The sequence below is a fragment of the Pelophylax lessonae genome (genome assembly GCF_965119305.1).
Source record: "Pelophylax lessonae genome assembly, chromosome: 2".
NCBI classification, from domain to species: domain Eukaryota; kingdom Metazoa; phylum Chordata; class Amphibia; order Anura; family Ranidae; genus Pelophylax; species Pelophylax lessonae.
Window position 1 is genome coordinate 632,102,192 of NC_138769.1, and position 16,929 is coordinate 632,119,120.

The 16,929-nt window shown below is 37.9% G+C and overlaps 1 protein-coding gene across 3 annotated transcripts in view; it reads left to right on the top strand.

Moving 5' to 3' along the window:
* Positions 1–16,929, top strand: part of MTUS2 (microtubule associated scaffold protein 2) — a 991,417-nt gene that overhangs the window by 109,648 nt on the left and 864,840 nt on the right. The window contains exon 2 of one of the 3 annotated variants that reach the window (XM_082247669.1): positions 16,141–16,216. The exons of the other annotated variants lie outside the window; for them this stretch is intronic. The gene's annotated coding sequence lies outside the window, so the exon portion shown is untranslated. The remainder of the gene's footprint in view (positions 1–16,140; positions 16,217–16,929) is intronic. 3 annotated transcript variants of the gene reach the window in all.

Below are 16,929 nucleotides of genomic sequence, written 5' to 3' on the forward strand. Positions count from 1 at the left end.
TAGCGGTAGGGTGTTCGGAGCCCCTATACCCAGGGTGGGTACGGGGAAAAATCAAGAGAGCATCCTAAAAACATCAAAATTACGAGGCTTATATACCAATGCCAGAAGCCTGGCCAACAAGATGGGAGAACTGGAGCTGCTGATGTTTGAGGAGGACTTAGATTTTGTGGGGATAACCGAGACTTGGTTTGACAGCTCTCATGACTGGATGGCGACCATTCAGGGGTATTCCCTTTATCGCAGAGATAGAGAGGGTAAAAAAGGGGGAGGGGTATGTTTGTATATTAAGAACAGTATACAGGTAAATATGAGGGATGATATTAATAATGGAGCTATGGACGAGGCAGAATCCCTATGGGTAGAGCTTCAAAGGAAAGGCACGGTGGGGAAGGTAATATTGGGCGTATGCTATAGGCCCCCAAACCAGAGGGAGGAGGGTGAGGCAGACCTCATGTTACAGATAGGATTGGCAGCAAGGATGGGAAATGTCATTATAATGGGGGACTTTAATTATCCAGATATAGACTGGGCAGAAGGAACCGCGCATTCAGCCAAGGCTCGGCAGTTCCTAAATGTTTTGCAGGACAATTTCATGGGTCAGATGGTGAATGCACCGACAAGAAACAATGCGGTACTTGACCTACTGATTACCAACAATACAGACCTGCTCACGGATATAGAAATACGGGACAACTTAGGGAACAGTGACCATAGGTCAATTGGTTTCAGTATTAATTACAGTAATAGGAAACACAAGGGTAATATAAGGACACTGAATTTCAAAAGAGCCAATTTCCCTAAACTGCGCTCACTGCTAGAAAATATCAAATGGGATAGAACCCTGGGAACAAAGAACACGGAGGAAAAATGGGAGTGCTTCAAGAGCATACTTAACAAGGGGGTGGGCCAGTGCATTCCACTGGGAAATAAATTTAAAAGAGCAAAACTAAACCCTGGGTGGCTAAACTCCAACATAAAAATGTATATTAGAGCTAAAGAAAAGGCCTTCAAAAAATACAAGACTGAGGGGTCATTGGCAGCATTTAAGCATTACAAAGAGTGCAATAAGAAATGTAAAGATGAAATCAGGGCGGCTAAAATAGAACACGAGAGACATATAGCGGAGGAGAGTAAAAAGAACCCCAAGAAATTCTTTAAGTATATAAACAGTAAGAAAGCAAGGCCAGAACACATTGGCCCCATAAAAGATGATAAAGGAAAAATGGCCACTGAGGACAGAGAAAAGGCGGAAGTGTTAAATAATTTCTTTTCTTCAGTCTTCACAAAGGAATCGGGGGGCTACATGAACCCCGCTTGTAAGGCCGAACTAAATAATACACCTCAGGAAGTGCCGCCATGGCTAACAGAGGATAGACTTAGAGCTAAACTAGAGAAACTTAACATAAATAAATCCCCGGGACCGGATGGCTTGCACCCAAGGGTTCTAAATGAGCTCAGTCAGGTGATTGCCAGACCATTATTCTTGATCTTTAAGGATAGTTTACAGACAGGTATGGTGCCAGCTGATTGGAAAAAAGCCAACGTGGTACCAATATTTAAGAAGGGGCCGAGATATATCCCGGGTAACTATAGGCTGGTCAGCCTAACATCTGTAGTCTGCAAAATTTTGGAGGGGATGATAAGGGACCACATACAAGACTTTAGTAATGAAAACGGTATTATAAGTAGTAATCAGCATGGATTCATGAAAAATCGTTCATGCCAAACCAATCTATTAACCTTCTACGATGAAGTGAGCTGCCACTTAGATAAAGGTAAGCCTGTGGATGTGGTGTATCTGGACTTTGCAAAGGCCTTTGACACCGTTCCCCACAAACGCTTACTGTACAAACTAAGGAAGATAGGTATGGACCATAAGGTGAGTACCTGGATAGAGAACTGGCTCCAGGGGAGAGTACAGAGGGTGGTGATTAATGGGGAGTACTCGGATTGGGCGGGTGTGGAAAGTGGGGTCCCCCAGGGTTCTGTCCTGGGACCAATCCTGTTTAATTTATTCATAAATGATCTAGAGGAGGGGATATCTAGTACAATCTCAGTATTTGCAGATGATACTAAATTAGGCATGCCAATATCTTCTATGCAGGATGTGGAAATCTTGCAAGCAGACCTGAACAAAATAACGGGGTGGGCAACTACATGGCAGATGAGATTTAATGTAGAAAAATGTAAAGTAATGCACTTGGGGGCCAGAAACCAGAAAGCAAGCTACTCACTAGGGGGGGAACCTCTGGGTGAGTCTAGGATGGAAAGGGACCTGGGGGTACTGGTAGACAACAGGCTTGGAAGTGGCATGCAATGCCAAGCCGCTGCAAGCAAAGCCAACAGAATACTGGGTTGTATAAAAAAGGGGATTCACTCCAGAAATAAAGAGATTATTCTTCCACTCTACAAGACTCTGGTCCGGCCACATCTGGAGTATGCTGTCCAGTTCTGGGCACCGGTCCTCAGGAAGGATGTGCTGGAACTGGAGAAAGTCCAGAGAAGGGCAACAAAAATAATTAGGGGAATGGAGGACATCGGCTATGAGGAAAGACTACAAGGACTGAACCTATTCTCTCTGGAGAAGAGACGCTTGAGGGGGGATATGATATCAATGTACAAATACTGTACTGGCGACCCGAGCATAAGGAACAAACTATTTAGAGTAAGGGAATACAATAAGACACGTGGCCACTCACTAAAACTAGAGGAAAGGCGGTTTAACCTTAAAGTGCGTAAGGGGTTCTTCACTGTAAGAGCGGTAAGGATGTGGAATTCTCTTCCGCAAGCAGTCGTATCAGCGGGGAGCATTGATAGTTTCAAAAAACTATTGGATGGACACCTTAAAGACCACAACATACAGGGGTATACAATGTACGGTTAAAAGCAAACACACACACATAGGTTGAACTGGATGGACTTGTGTCTTTTTTCAGCCTCACTAACTATGTAACTATGTAACTATGTAACCTGCTTACACTAGAAATGCATACGCCCATGCACTTTTGGGGTTGTATGCCTAAGGTACACACAAGGACCTGTTTATTCTTCTGAGTTAGTTTGTATTGTTCTAGAGACTCTAGTTGCACCTGTTATAGTTCAGTTTGACTTTGTTATAGAAAAAAAGAAAAAGGAACTCCATGATACAAAACAAGTTTGCTCAGGGAGATAGAGATTTGGTGGACTTTAAAGGCACATATTAAGTAGGCAAAAGACTACCATAGATATAAAAAACATATATTCTTTTATTTAACCAAAGTTTTTTAAAAAGAACAAACGTTCAAAAACACAGAATTATACAATGACATACATATTGTTTGAAATAAGAACATTTATCATATCTATAGGTCAAAATATTAGATATACAGATATTGTGGTAGTTACACTTTGTGAGTATTAGGATAGTGGTCTGAAGAGGTCGACGCGTTTCGCCTTAGCTTCTTCTGGACCTCAGACGCAAATATACAATTTATCTCTTTTAGTAGAAACAGAAACATGCAATTAGTACAAAGCATTTTATATTACATTATTATTTCATATCTTGTATTGGATTGTTAATCAAAAACAACACACCTCTCAAAATGCAGAAAACCATGTGATCCGTGGTCATCAGTATCAGTATATCATATTGATCATAGAGTAATAAAAATGGGAAGTGAAGAGGGAGAGAGCCAAGGCCCAAAAAACTGGTGGAGTAGGCCACCTATATATATGGGGCAAAGGAAAAACATATAAATCTCAAAAGGGTATCTCAGTATTCTCAAATATTAGTAATGGTTTGTGTTATATTTACCTCAATTCCCACACTGGAATCTATCGAGGATTCAGGTCGGGATCAGAGCAATGATATGGAGGCTGCTATTGGTTGTATCACATGAAGGTCTAATAAAAGAAGTAGTGTATATATTTATGTTAGTATTCCCATATCTCATCCATTCAATAGAAATGGAGAGACAAAAACACAAATATATAAAACCACAGGGTTCTATACTTATGAATACATCTCCAAATTAATTCATTATTACCTTTGTATCCTTCTGTTTAAAATTAGACCATATTGGGACCCAGTCCCCTTATAGCAGTAGATATAGGTGTCTTGTAACGTTGGATGGAAAAATTCCCCCCAGACTTGTAGTATATCCACTAGGATGTAATCAGATAATAGTAGATTATATTCACAAAAAGAGGGTATATATCTCGTTTTAAATCCCTTATGTTAATGTATACATATCATATATATATATATATACCTATAGATATTTGTTACTTACATAGTAGAGTATATTCCAGTGTAAAGCAATGATATTATAGAATTTACAGCTGAAATAACTTGTGAATATAGTTCCCAGAGATAGAGAAGGTATAGTCATCTGGTTCAAAAGGGGGCGACCTAAGACGTTTTCAATAGAAAAGCATGTCTAAATTAGTTTGAATATATTGCCAAGATTTGGGGTAAATAGTTTTAAAAAAGCTCAAAAAACTTACTGCGCCAAGAGCCTCCATCATCCTGCTCGTATCCCGCCATGTCCTGAGTATACAGAGCATGATGATGGAGGCTCTTGGCGCAGTAAGTTTTTTGAGCTTTTTTAAAACTATTTACCCCAAATCTTGGCAATATATTCAAACTAATTTAGACATGCTTTTCTATTGAAAACGTCTTAGGTCGCCCCCTTTTGAACCAGATGACTATACCTTCTCTATCTCTGGGAACTATATTCACAAGTTATTTCAGCTGTAAATTCTATAATATCATTGCTTTACACTGGAATATACTCTACTATGTAAGTAACAAATATCTATAGGTATATATATATATATGATATGTATACATTAACATAAGGGATTTAAAACGAGATATATACCCTCTTTTTGTGAATATAATCTACTATTATCTGATTACATCCTAGTGGATATACTACAAGTCTGGGGGGAATTTTTCCATCCAACGTTACAAGACACCTATATCTACTGCTATAAGGGGACTGGGTCCCAATATGGTCTAATTTTAAACAGAAGGATACAAAGGTAATAATGAATTAATTTGGAGATGTATTCATAAGTATAGAACCCTGTGGTTTTATATATTTGTGTTTTTGTCTCTCCATTTCTATTGAATGGATGAGATATGGGAATACTAACATAAATATATACACTACTTCTTTTATTAGACCTTCATGTGATACAACCAATAGCAGCCTCCATATCATTGCTCTGATCCCGACCTGAATCCTCGATAGATTCCAGTGTGGGAATTGAGGTAAATATAACACAAACCATTACTAATATTTGAGAATACTGAGATACCCTTTTGAGATTTATATGTTTTTCCTTTGCCCCATATATATAGGTGGCCTACTCCACCAGTTTTTTGGGCCTTGGCTCTCTCCCTCTTCACTTCCCATTTTTATTACTCTATGATCAATATGATATACTGATACTGATGACCACGGATCACATGGTTTTCTGCATTTTGAGAGGTGTGTTGTTTTTGATTAACAATCCAATACAAGATATGAAATAATAATGTAATATAAAATGCTTTGTACTAATTGCATGTTTCTGTTTCTACTAAAAGAGATAAATTGTATATTTGCGTCTGAGGTCCAGAAGAAGCTAAGGCGAAACGCGTCGACCTCTTCAGACCACTATCCTAATACTCACAAAGTGTAACTACCACAATATCTGTATATCTAATATTTTGACCTATAGATATGATAAATGTTCTTATTTCAAACAATATGTATGTCATTGTATAATTCTGTGTTTTTGAACATTTGTTCTTTTTAAAAAACTTTGGTTAAATAAAAGAATATATGTTTTTTATATCTATGGTAGTCTTTTGCCTACTTAATATGTGCCTTTAAAGTCCACCAAATCTCTATCTCCCTGAGCAAACTTGTTTTGTATCATGGAGTTCCTTTTTCTCTAATTAATAGGATTATGGCACACAAGGGTCAGCTCAACCAAAAACCCCCCTCTTTTCTATAGTTGACTTTGTTATAGTCTTTCGAATGCCAGATAGTGGGTCTTTATTAAAACAGAGATGACCAGCGCTATGGAGTATGTGAAAGAAATAAATAGGTGTAAGCTGCCACCAACCCCTGGGGTACAAGGGTTAAAATATGAGATAAAATTGGGAAAGGTTGGTACAGGCGCTACCTGTGAGAAATTGCTAAAATTGATATTGTATGTGTAAAATCACTAAATACATAAACAAATAAAAATTCAATAGTGATATAAAGTGCAAAGGTGCCAGTAAACCGTAATAATAAGGGGGTTTAATTCTCACAATCCCCCAAAAAAGTGCTCAGTATATAAGGAATGCTATACAGTGAGAGAAAAAGAAGTGTGCAATGAGCAATAATGGAAACAGAGGTGCACAAGATGTGATAAATATTTATTATAAATTATAGGCTTTTATAGTGCAGGTGATAAATCAATGAATATATAGTGCAATAATTAAATGAAGTTCATATGAATAAATATAGTGCAAAAAATAAAATGAAGTTCATATAAAAAAAGTGTGTGTGTCTATTCCTTTGACCATTCATCCATTCATTTCATTTATTCATTTGACTATTTATTTTAGTGCCCTTACTTCTGTGTAATTATCTGTTTATGTATGCCTACTTTGATTGCTTTTGCCATAATACGTTTGAATAATTTACCTCCAAGATGCTTGTAGCCTTATTCCTGTGCATAATTTTAGAATTCTAGCTTACTAACTCTTAAGGTTACACAGGTGTGAATGGGTTTCGGTCTTTGACCAAGTGTGTCAGTGAGGGTTGAGCACTTAAGAGGGTCATTGCACAACAGAAGATCCATCATCACCAGCGCTTCCTGCAGGAGTAAGCGCTACACATAACATGCTGGGCCCTCATTATACACAATGAACATTAATGTATGATCATCTAGATAGGCTCAGGAATTGATGTGCATACATACATTTACATACCCACATGGGCCCACAAGCAAGTAAACTGTGGTGATATATCTCTTTCCTTTTCATTTGCTTTAGTACATCATGCCCCATGTTTAGGTATTTTCAGGCAAAAATGACTTGCATTTGATGTGGGTTTCTGGTGCATTTACATTGTTTGTTATTGACTTGTACATAGTAGTAAAGGCAAAGCATTGCATATACAGCAATAAATGCAACTGACAACTGCCCCATGCAATCCTCTGCCCTCAGAATGCTTCACAGATATATTTTAGCAGAAGAACATAATCATTTGTATATAGCAACCCAGAGTTTTTCATATCCTGTTTGTATAAAACAAAGATAATGTAAAACGTATTAAAATATTCGAATGCAACAATAAAAACGCTGGGATTTATATAACAGTTACTTATACACACTTACATTTCATAAGAAAAGTCTCTCTGGTCTCTCCATTATATTTCAATGTCAGTCAATTTTGACCTGACTGAATGTAGAATGTGTGTCAGTTATGCTGACCTTAAACTGTCATAAATCCAGCAAGCCTTTCTGAGTCTCCTAATACCTTGTTGTTGTGCCCTGCAGCATATCGAACAGACACTCTTACATGTTACACTTACAATGTGCTTTGATGTTACAAGACTTGCTAAGAGCTCCTCGTGTTGACTGATCTCTGAGTACCTTCAAGTTTCTAAACTTGGCAGTGCCTCTGTGTTTGTAAAGTAACAAGCTGAGATTTAATTCCTGACTTGGTCTTATTGTTTTATGTCTTTGTTCTCTTCAAAATATCTAAATTAGGTTAATTCAGCCTAATGATATTCCCCAGTCAGGTTTGTATTTAATCACTTGACGTTTATATTGTATGTAGGCAGTAATTTCAAGGGGCGTTCTCTTGAATAAACAGTTTTCCAGGTAACGTTTGTCCCAGAAAATGTCTTTTGTTTGTCATGTAGTTCTAGAACTTCAAAAGGAAGTTCTAGTGAAAAGGAGATAAAAAATAACTTTTAGCCGTAAATGTAAAACTTTACCATTTTTTATAAGGGTTACCGTTCAGCCAGCCATTAACCACCAGTGCTGGAGGAGGGGGGGGGGGTTTGTTGCAACCAACCACAGAACACTGATGCTGAGGGTTGGGGTTCAAGCCAGCCAGCCAGTCACAGACCACCAATGCTGGGGGAGGCTTACTGTTGCAGCCAGCCAATGACCACCAATTCTGGGGTGCTACTGTCACAGCCAGCCACTGGCCACCAATGCTGAGGTGCTACTGTCACAGCCAGCCACTGACCACCAATGCTGAGGTGCTACTGTTGTAGCCAGCCACTGACCACCAATACTGGGGAGCTATTGTCGCAGCCAGCCACTGACCACCAATGATGGGCTGCTATTGTCACAGCCATATACTGACCACCAGTGCTGGTCTGCTATTGTCGCAGCAATATACTGACCACCAATGCTGGGGGGTAGTTATTGTTGCAGCCAGCCACTCACTGATCAGCTCATATACAGGTTTATATCTAGGCTTGTTCCAGCATCAATATCCACATGAAGAGAAAAAGGGAAAATTTTCACAGTATGTATGCTGTTAGCTTTTGTTCTTATTCACAACATAATACAGTTTCAACATGTTTCCTACTGTACTCAGAGTTTTTTCAAAGAGCAGTTGATCCAAAGAAGTGTTTCCCAGCTATTTTTCAGTCAAAGAACCCTTTAAAATGTTGCACAATTGTAAGGCCTCCCATTCTAAAAAAAGCTAAACCAATAGCTTTATATATCACAGCAGCATCCATCCACATTTTGGTCCACCCAACATTATAATTTATTTTTTTTCCTCCACCTTTGCAAACTGGTACTGACTAGTATTCTAGTGTTTCTCTTCTCCCTCAGTTTCTTTCCTTCTCTGCTAATGTGAACCCAGTGTTGAAGGAAAAGTGCAGGGGAGGTGAAAAAAAAAGGTTGCTGTCCAGAGTCCCAACATCCTCCTTTATCAACCATTGATGTCATTGGTTGTTAAAGAAATTGTGTAACTACGTGTCAGGTAGACTGACACTGACTGTGATGAGGATATTCCGAGTTTGAGCATTCTTCCATCCCTTTCCCGGTTTTCTAATCCATGCCCCCTTCTAGCTATAAAAGGGAAGGGAAAAGGAAGAGAAGGGGGAAAGAAAAGAAAGAAAACATCTATACTGGTTTAGATCGGTTGTCCCTGGTAGTAATGTACATGAGAGAGGGAATAGAGGAGATGAGGCGATGGTGGTCTTCTGTAATAAATATAGGCTGGAGGCTGGAGTTAAACTTGCATCTCTTGTGAGTATGGGACATGGAGATGGTGGCTACAGCCACCCCTGTTTAAACTGATTTCTGGGTCAAATGGATCTATTGAGTTCCATAGTAGGGTCAGCTCTGGTAGGATATATGATACATGGTTAAAGCATCAATGTGATACCAGTTGTGGAAAATTTCCCTTTCCCCTCCCTTCCCCCTCCTTTCCCCACCTACCCTCCCCCCTTTTTTTTCTCTCTCTTCTTTCTCTTTTCTAGTCTTTTCTCTTTATATTCTTTATATCGTATGTCTTTTTTAAATATTTGAAAATTTTAGAGGCACTGGAGAGTTCCGATGGTTTTCACGGTTGGCTTAATTCAAGTCTTATAATCTTGATCATATTTCTTAGCCTTAATAATTTATATATAATTGATTACGTTTGAAATAATCATATGTTAACATTTGAGCCATGTGGTTTGGACTCAAAATATCACTATGTCATTGGTTGTTAGGATCCCAGTGGCTGACCTGCACAGTGCCCAAGGTTGTTATGCTGTACAATAAAAACTGAGGCATTGTGGCACAAAAAGGCAGACTTGATGACTTGTTTACAATTTTGGACAAATTGAACCCAGATGGTATCCCACGGTGCCACAGCATCCTGGTTAATAATGCCATTCTAGAAGAAGGCAACAACCTCTCATGTTGCTCAAGTTTACTACAAAAAGAAAAAAGGGTGGGAACAACATAGTCGCCACCCCATTAACCCCCGCTGAATTCCAGTACTATTTTTAGAGAAATGCATGTAATGCAAGTAGTCCGTGCACAACTTTGGTGTGCTTTTATGCAATTTTAGCCCATTTTAAATAAATGGGCTGATATCGCACCATATAGAACTGCATGTAAATCGCACAGGAATGCACAGTGGGTTCCTGTGCAATTCATGTGCGGGCATGGTGTGCACTGGACCTCAGAGGTCTCATACAATAGCCATCCAAAGCCGTATACTACCCAGCTCAGTGTATTTGTGTGGCAGGTAGGGCCAGGTGTTTGCAATCAGCTTAGGTGGCACAGCCTGTACAAATAAATAGCAACCTTTCACCATGGCTGTCTGCATGTGCCCACCTGACTGCACATAGTTCAGAAATATGCTAATCTGGGAGGTGGGCTGCCATGTAAAAGAGGTCTGAAATTTTTTTTTAATACTATTGTTCTATTGTGTATAATAATTTGTAGGAGTAATCATTGTTTGATTAGTATGACTTTTTGTTAGTGCTTGTATCAATAAAGTTGCATAGTTTTGTTTTTAACCACTTATGGACCGGAAGGATTTGCCCCCAACCAGGCCATTTTTTGCCATTTGGCACTGTGTTATTTAACACGACGCTGTACCTAAATAAAATTGATGTACTTTTTTTCCCCACAAATAGAGCTTTCTTTTGGTGGTATTTGTTCACCTCTGCAATTTTTATGTGTTGCACTATAAACAAAAAAAGAGCGACAATTCTGAAAATATTTAAAAATCAAAATGTAACATTTTAGCCCAATTTGTTTTCTGCTACATATTTTTAGTAAAAAAAAAAAAAAAATCGCAATAAGTGTATTTTGATTGGTTTGTGCAAAAGTTATTGCGTCTACTAACTACAGGAAAGATTTATGTCATTTTTATTGTTTTTTTTTTTTGTTACTAGTAATGGCGGCGATCTCCGATTTTTAGCAGGACTGCGTACAGATTGGACCCCTAACTGACATTTTTTACACTTTTGGGGGGACCAGTGACATTAATACAGTAATCAGTGCTAGAAATATGTGCTGTTACTGTAATAAGGACACTGGCAGGGAAGGGGTTAACGTTGTGGGTGATCAAGGGATTAAATGTAAGCCTAGGGGAGTGTTTCTAACTGTATGGGGAACGGGCTTTTGATGTGATCACTGAAACCTGTGATCCTATATAGAAGGATCACAGGCACTCTGTGATCATTCCAGAGAGAAGAATGGTCAGCTGTGTTTACAATAGCTGACCGTCCTTCTCTCTCATCTCTCAAAAAATAAAAAGGGATTTATCACCAGAGCTCAACCTGCTATTTTGGGATTTTGGAGGTCTGGCCCTAAATAAAGTCTCTAATCATTTTTTATCTACCAAAAAAAAATAGATTGTCCCCAATTTTAGTGTTTGGCGTAAAAGTTCTGGCAAACAGCAGATGCCACAAGAAGCCCACTGTCAGCTTTATCCACCCAGAAAATTTCTTCTGACATAAAGTGTAACTATGGGCAAAAATTATATATACAGTGGGGAAAATAATTATTTTATCCCCTGCATATTTTGTAAGGTTGCCCAATTAAGGGTCTATCATTTTTATCATATATGTATTTAAAATGATAGAGACAGAATATCAACCAAAAATCTAATTTCCAAACAAAACATGACTTAGTACTTGGTGGAGAAACCTTTGTCAGCAAGCGCAGAGGTAAGGCATTCCTTGTAGTTGTTTAGCAGGTTTGCATACATCTTGGGAGGGATTTTGGTCCACTCTTCTTTACAGATCTTCTCTAAAACCTTAAGGTTTCTTGGCTGTCGCTTAGCAACTATAGGTTTCAGCTCCTTTCATAAATTCTCTATAGGACTAAGGTCTGGTGACTGGCTAGGCCACGCCATGACCCTAATGTGCTTCTTCTTGAGCCACTCCTATGTTGGTTTGGCAGTATGTTTTTGGTCATTGTCATGCAAGAAGACCCATTCACGACCCATATTCAGTGTTCTGGCTGAGGGATGAAGGTTCTCATCCAAGATTTCACAATACATGGCCCCGTCTATTGACCCCTCAATGTGCCAAAGTCGGCCTGTATCTTTAGCAGAGAAACAGCCTCAAAGCATGATGTTTCCACCTCCTTGCTTGATTGTAGAGATGGTGTTCTTAGGGTCATAGACAGCATTTTCTTCCTCCAAAAACTTAGAGTCGAGTTAATGCCAAAGAGCTAAATTTTGGTCTCATCTGACCACATGATTTTCTCCAAATTCTTCTCTGATTCATTTAGATGTTCATTGAAAAACTTCAGATGGGCCTATACTTGTGTTACTAATGGTTTGTTTTGTGAAAGTGATTCCAACTGCCTTGAGATCATTCACAAGCTCCTTGTGTGTAGTTCTGGGCTGATCCCTCCCTTTGCTCATGATCAACCTTACCCCATGAGGTGAAAACTTGTATGGAGCTCCAGACCGAGGGCAATTGATGGTTATTTTGTATTTCTTCCATTTGCGAATAATCAATCCAATAGTTGTCTCCTTCTTACCAAGCTTCTTGCTGATGTTCTTGTAGCCCATTCCAGCCTTGTGCAGGTCTACAATCTTGTCCCTGACATCCTTTGACAGCTCTTTGGTCTTGCCCATGACAGTAACATTTGAATGGAAGAAAGAGATTCTGTGGACAGGTGTCTTTTATACACATAATGAGTTGTCGTTCGGAGCACCTTCTCAAATTGACAGGACTAATCTGTGTACCACATAAGCACATACTGTAGCCTGTGGAAGTCAGAATCATTGTTGGTTGGTAGGGGATCAAGTACTTATTTCACTCACTGAACTGCAACTCAGTTTAAAAAAAGAATTGTATTATGTGTTTTTTCTGGATTTTTGTTTTTGGTTAATGTTCTGTCTCTTTCATTTAAAACACATTTATGATAAAAATTATACCCATATGTGTATGCCCACTTACTTTCTTTGTAAGTGGGCATACTTACAAATTCTGCAGGGGATCACATAATTATTTTTACCACTGTATATAGTGTGTATATATACAGTATATATATATATTATACAGTCCGTCAGTAGAGTAGTTTGTGTTCTTATGAGTCCCCCTGCAACGTAGTTTATTACCTGGTGATCAGCCAGTGCTTTTTTTTTAACAGACCAAGCTGTCTAGCAAAGATAGCAGCTAAAAGGTTGAGATAAATCATTTAAAGCGTAACTTAACCCATAAACAAAATTGTAATATATTGTAGCTTACCAATCATGGGATGTGATGGCTGCATTACTTTTCTGTTGTTCAAGGTTTTAATCCTTTTATCTGGTAATCAGATAGTAACACCTCCTGTGACCTGTCTTAGGGTGGCTGCATTCAGTCCTCCACTGTATCTATGGAGGAATAAAAATAGCCACCCTTGGACTACTTGATGAACCTTTTCATTAGGCTAGGCTGAAAAGCATATGTCATGGATGGAGTAGTGAAAAAAGTCAGTGCTTTTTCAATAAAATAGCTACATGCAATAAGTGTAGATAAACAATACACAGATACACTAAATATATGTGATTGCAGTGCTGAGTTAAATAATAATTAGTGAAATAATCAATATCCACCGAAAAATGTGACTTATTAACTATACTGTGTCATGGTTGGAAAAACCCAGTCCATGTCAGTCCTTCACCGTATGGTAAAAATTCAAACTCACCACAAAGATATGCTGTCTAACATTAGAACAGAAACAAGCACTTTATATATATATATAAGGTATCCGGCATCACCACTCGCTCTCCACAGATGACAGGACAAGACTTCTCTTTTTCCACTCCACTAGGGGTTAGTACCAGTGTTGATATCCACATGAAATCACCAACCATAAAAAATGCTCATAGTGTAGTAGTTTTAATCATGATTCAAAGTAATGGTTTATTTGTATGTTTCCACACTATGGATGTTGGAAATATATAGCTGCTGCCCCTATCTACCGTGGTAGTGTCTAATAAGTGAATTTTCAAAGAGGAGTGGGTTTTGGCGCTTCTCTATTCATACCTCATAATGTTAGGCTAAATATGTCATATATCATACCATGCCCAGAATACCTGATAAGGTAAAAAGATAACTATAAAAAATATAAAAATAATTATAAAAAAATGTGCATGAAATTATATATATGATGATGAATTTTGTGCAAGTGCCCAGTAAAAATAATCAATATTACAATAAATATAATCACATGATAAAATCAATTGTGCCTTAAAATATCAATTGTGCTTTAGAAATACAAAGGGACCAATGGCAAATAAAGTGACCAGTGCTACCAGTCATAAGTCCTTTTGTGAAAAAAACATTTTTGCACAAAATTCACCATATATATAATTTCATGCACATTTTTTTTTATATCTTTTATAGTTATGTTTTTACCTTATCAGCTATTTTGGGCACGGTATGATATATGACATATTTAGTATAAAATTATGAGGTATGAATAGAGCAGCGCCAAAACCCACTCCCCTTTGCAAATTCACATGATTTAAAGTAGGGATGCACCGAAATGAAATTCTTGGCCAAAGCTGAAGCCGAATAATAATGAAATGCTTGTCTTCATACTTTGAGTCACTGACCTGAATAGGCACTTTTAAATAAATATGTACATTGTGCCAATATTTAAAAAAGCATGATATAAAAATAGATGGCAAAAAAAAAATAACTACCAGCTTTTAAAAAGTTATCCAAAATACATACATGAACCTCTGGGGCTACCGCTGGATGTTCATGGGGCACTTCTTAGCACTAACAAGAACTTTGTATAAACATTTAAAGCTTTAGGGGAAAAACGTTGTGGACAAAAACACTATTATGGGTCATGTGCTTCATTGTTAAATGAACATTAAAGCCGAACTACACTGCATCTGAGCAACACAAAACTTTATTTCATTTGTTTTTAATATTCACACAAAACGTCCTCCATCCATCCACATCTCTATGCTGTATTTTGTTGAGAAACCACTTTAAAACACACCCCCTTAGCATTTCTAGCTGCAGCCAACTTGGGTAAGGGCAGATTATTCATTCATTAGCATTCACCTCCTGGAATCCATCTGCTCTTAGCCCAGGCATGCAGGCAAGAGGGTGTGCCTAACTGACAGATCCCATGTTCCCAACCTGAAGACTCCTGGGATGTATGACTTAATTTGCCTAGGCATGGAAACCAAGAACGAAAGAAATGTAAAATACAGTTTAAAACAAGTGAATATGATATACTTTTCTATCTATTTACTAATGCTAGCATATGGAATAAAAATATTTAATCTTGATTGAGGAAGTGAAGTTCCAATTTAACAATTCCTTTGAAGCATTTGAACAAAAAGCATTGGTGACAACTGTAGAAATGTTAGGGAGAACAAGATTAGCAGCTAAAAAATAGGAGATACAAAAATGAATAAGCTTGAGAACTGGTGTAAGGTACCACTATAGTATTATGATGGCACTATGGAGCATATAAGTATTTTTTTTTATGTAGATGTATAGCTACAGTGACAATAGTATTGCTTTTTGACTGATAACATAATTTATACTTAGCTCTATTCTAAACATTGTATTTTGTTTTAGTATTACTTGCTGAATTAGCTCTGCAATAACTGAACAGCCATTTTATTTAAAAAAAAAAATAGGAGATAGCATTGTTAAACTTCTGAGCCTCATTTCTCACAGTATCTTTTGTAAGGAGTCTCTGTGTTGTCCCATGATAGTCCATCAGATTAAAACTTGGAACTTGAAGTGACAGTTGAAGAATGAAAGCTTGAATATGATTGATTGTTTTTTGGCAATACAGACAGTTTTTAGGAACGTCACTTTGATAAATGAGGTATTTTCTGTTCTGTATAGATTCTGAGAGTATGTGCTGCAATAAAGTCCCACGACACATAAGGCTGAAAAAGCTGGAAGGGTGTTGTGAAGCTTTCTTTTGCCTTTAATGGAGTAATCTCTGGACACCTGCCTTGCTAGGGAGAGGAGATAGAACTTCTAGGGCTGCAAATCTCAACAGAGATAAGTTTTCATTTTTACATTTACTTTACCTAGTTTCCAACTATTTTAATACAGTTCTTCATTTTAGGTTTATTAATTTCTGTATATTATGTATAAAAAAAACCCAAAGCACATGTACATGTTTAAGAAAAGATTTCCCCAGACCCTTTTCCCTAGATCTGCCACCTTCAGTTGTGTCTCCTCGAGCTCCAGCGAAGTTTGGAGCCTGGCTAGTAAAATGTAGTGTCAAACTGTGAGCACTTGCACACTAACATCCCACAGACTTGAATAGGACATTATAGAAAGAAATTTGGTAATTACCAAAAAGGAACTGCGCAAATGGGTGAACACACTTGAGAGATAAAAGTATTATAATACACTAAAGCTATATCGGCTGGTTAATGTTGTGAACCTCAAATTACTAGTGAATAAATAAATAAATATAAATGTATAAATATATAAATAATTGATTAGATAAGTGGGAATATCTTCCACACTGCGAGCTGCAAACAAACAACGTAATGACGTGATATATGTGAAAATTAAAATAGATATATTGCGCTCAGCAAATATTATTCACAAGAAAAGTGCACTGGTGCAATTAGATAAATAAATGAATAATTGAATAAATAAATAAAGTCCTTGGTGCTTAGAACATTAAAAGTAGTTAAAGGGTTAACCGCAGCAGTTGATGAAAGCACCAACTTGATAGAAGTGGGATCTAAAACCTTCACCTCCACACCTTCACCCAGTGTTCTTAATAAATACTCCTTAGCAGAAGGATATGACCCCTTGATTAAAGGGGGGTCACAAAAGGCATTGGTATCCAGACGAAGTAGCGAGGAGACATACTGGGAGTGGCAGCAGAGGAGTCCTGAAATTTGGAGTTCCATATCTACCTGATCATACATCCTTGATGGTGAGAGAATGTGATGTGGATGGTCTGGATTCTGTGTGGATACCAAT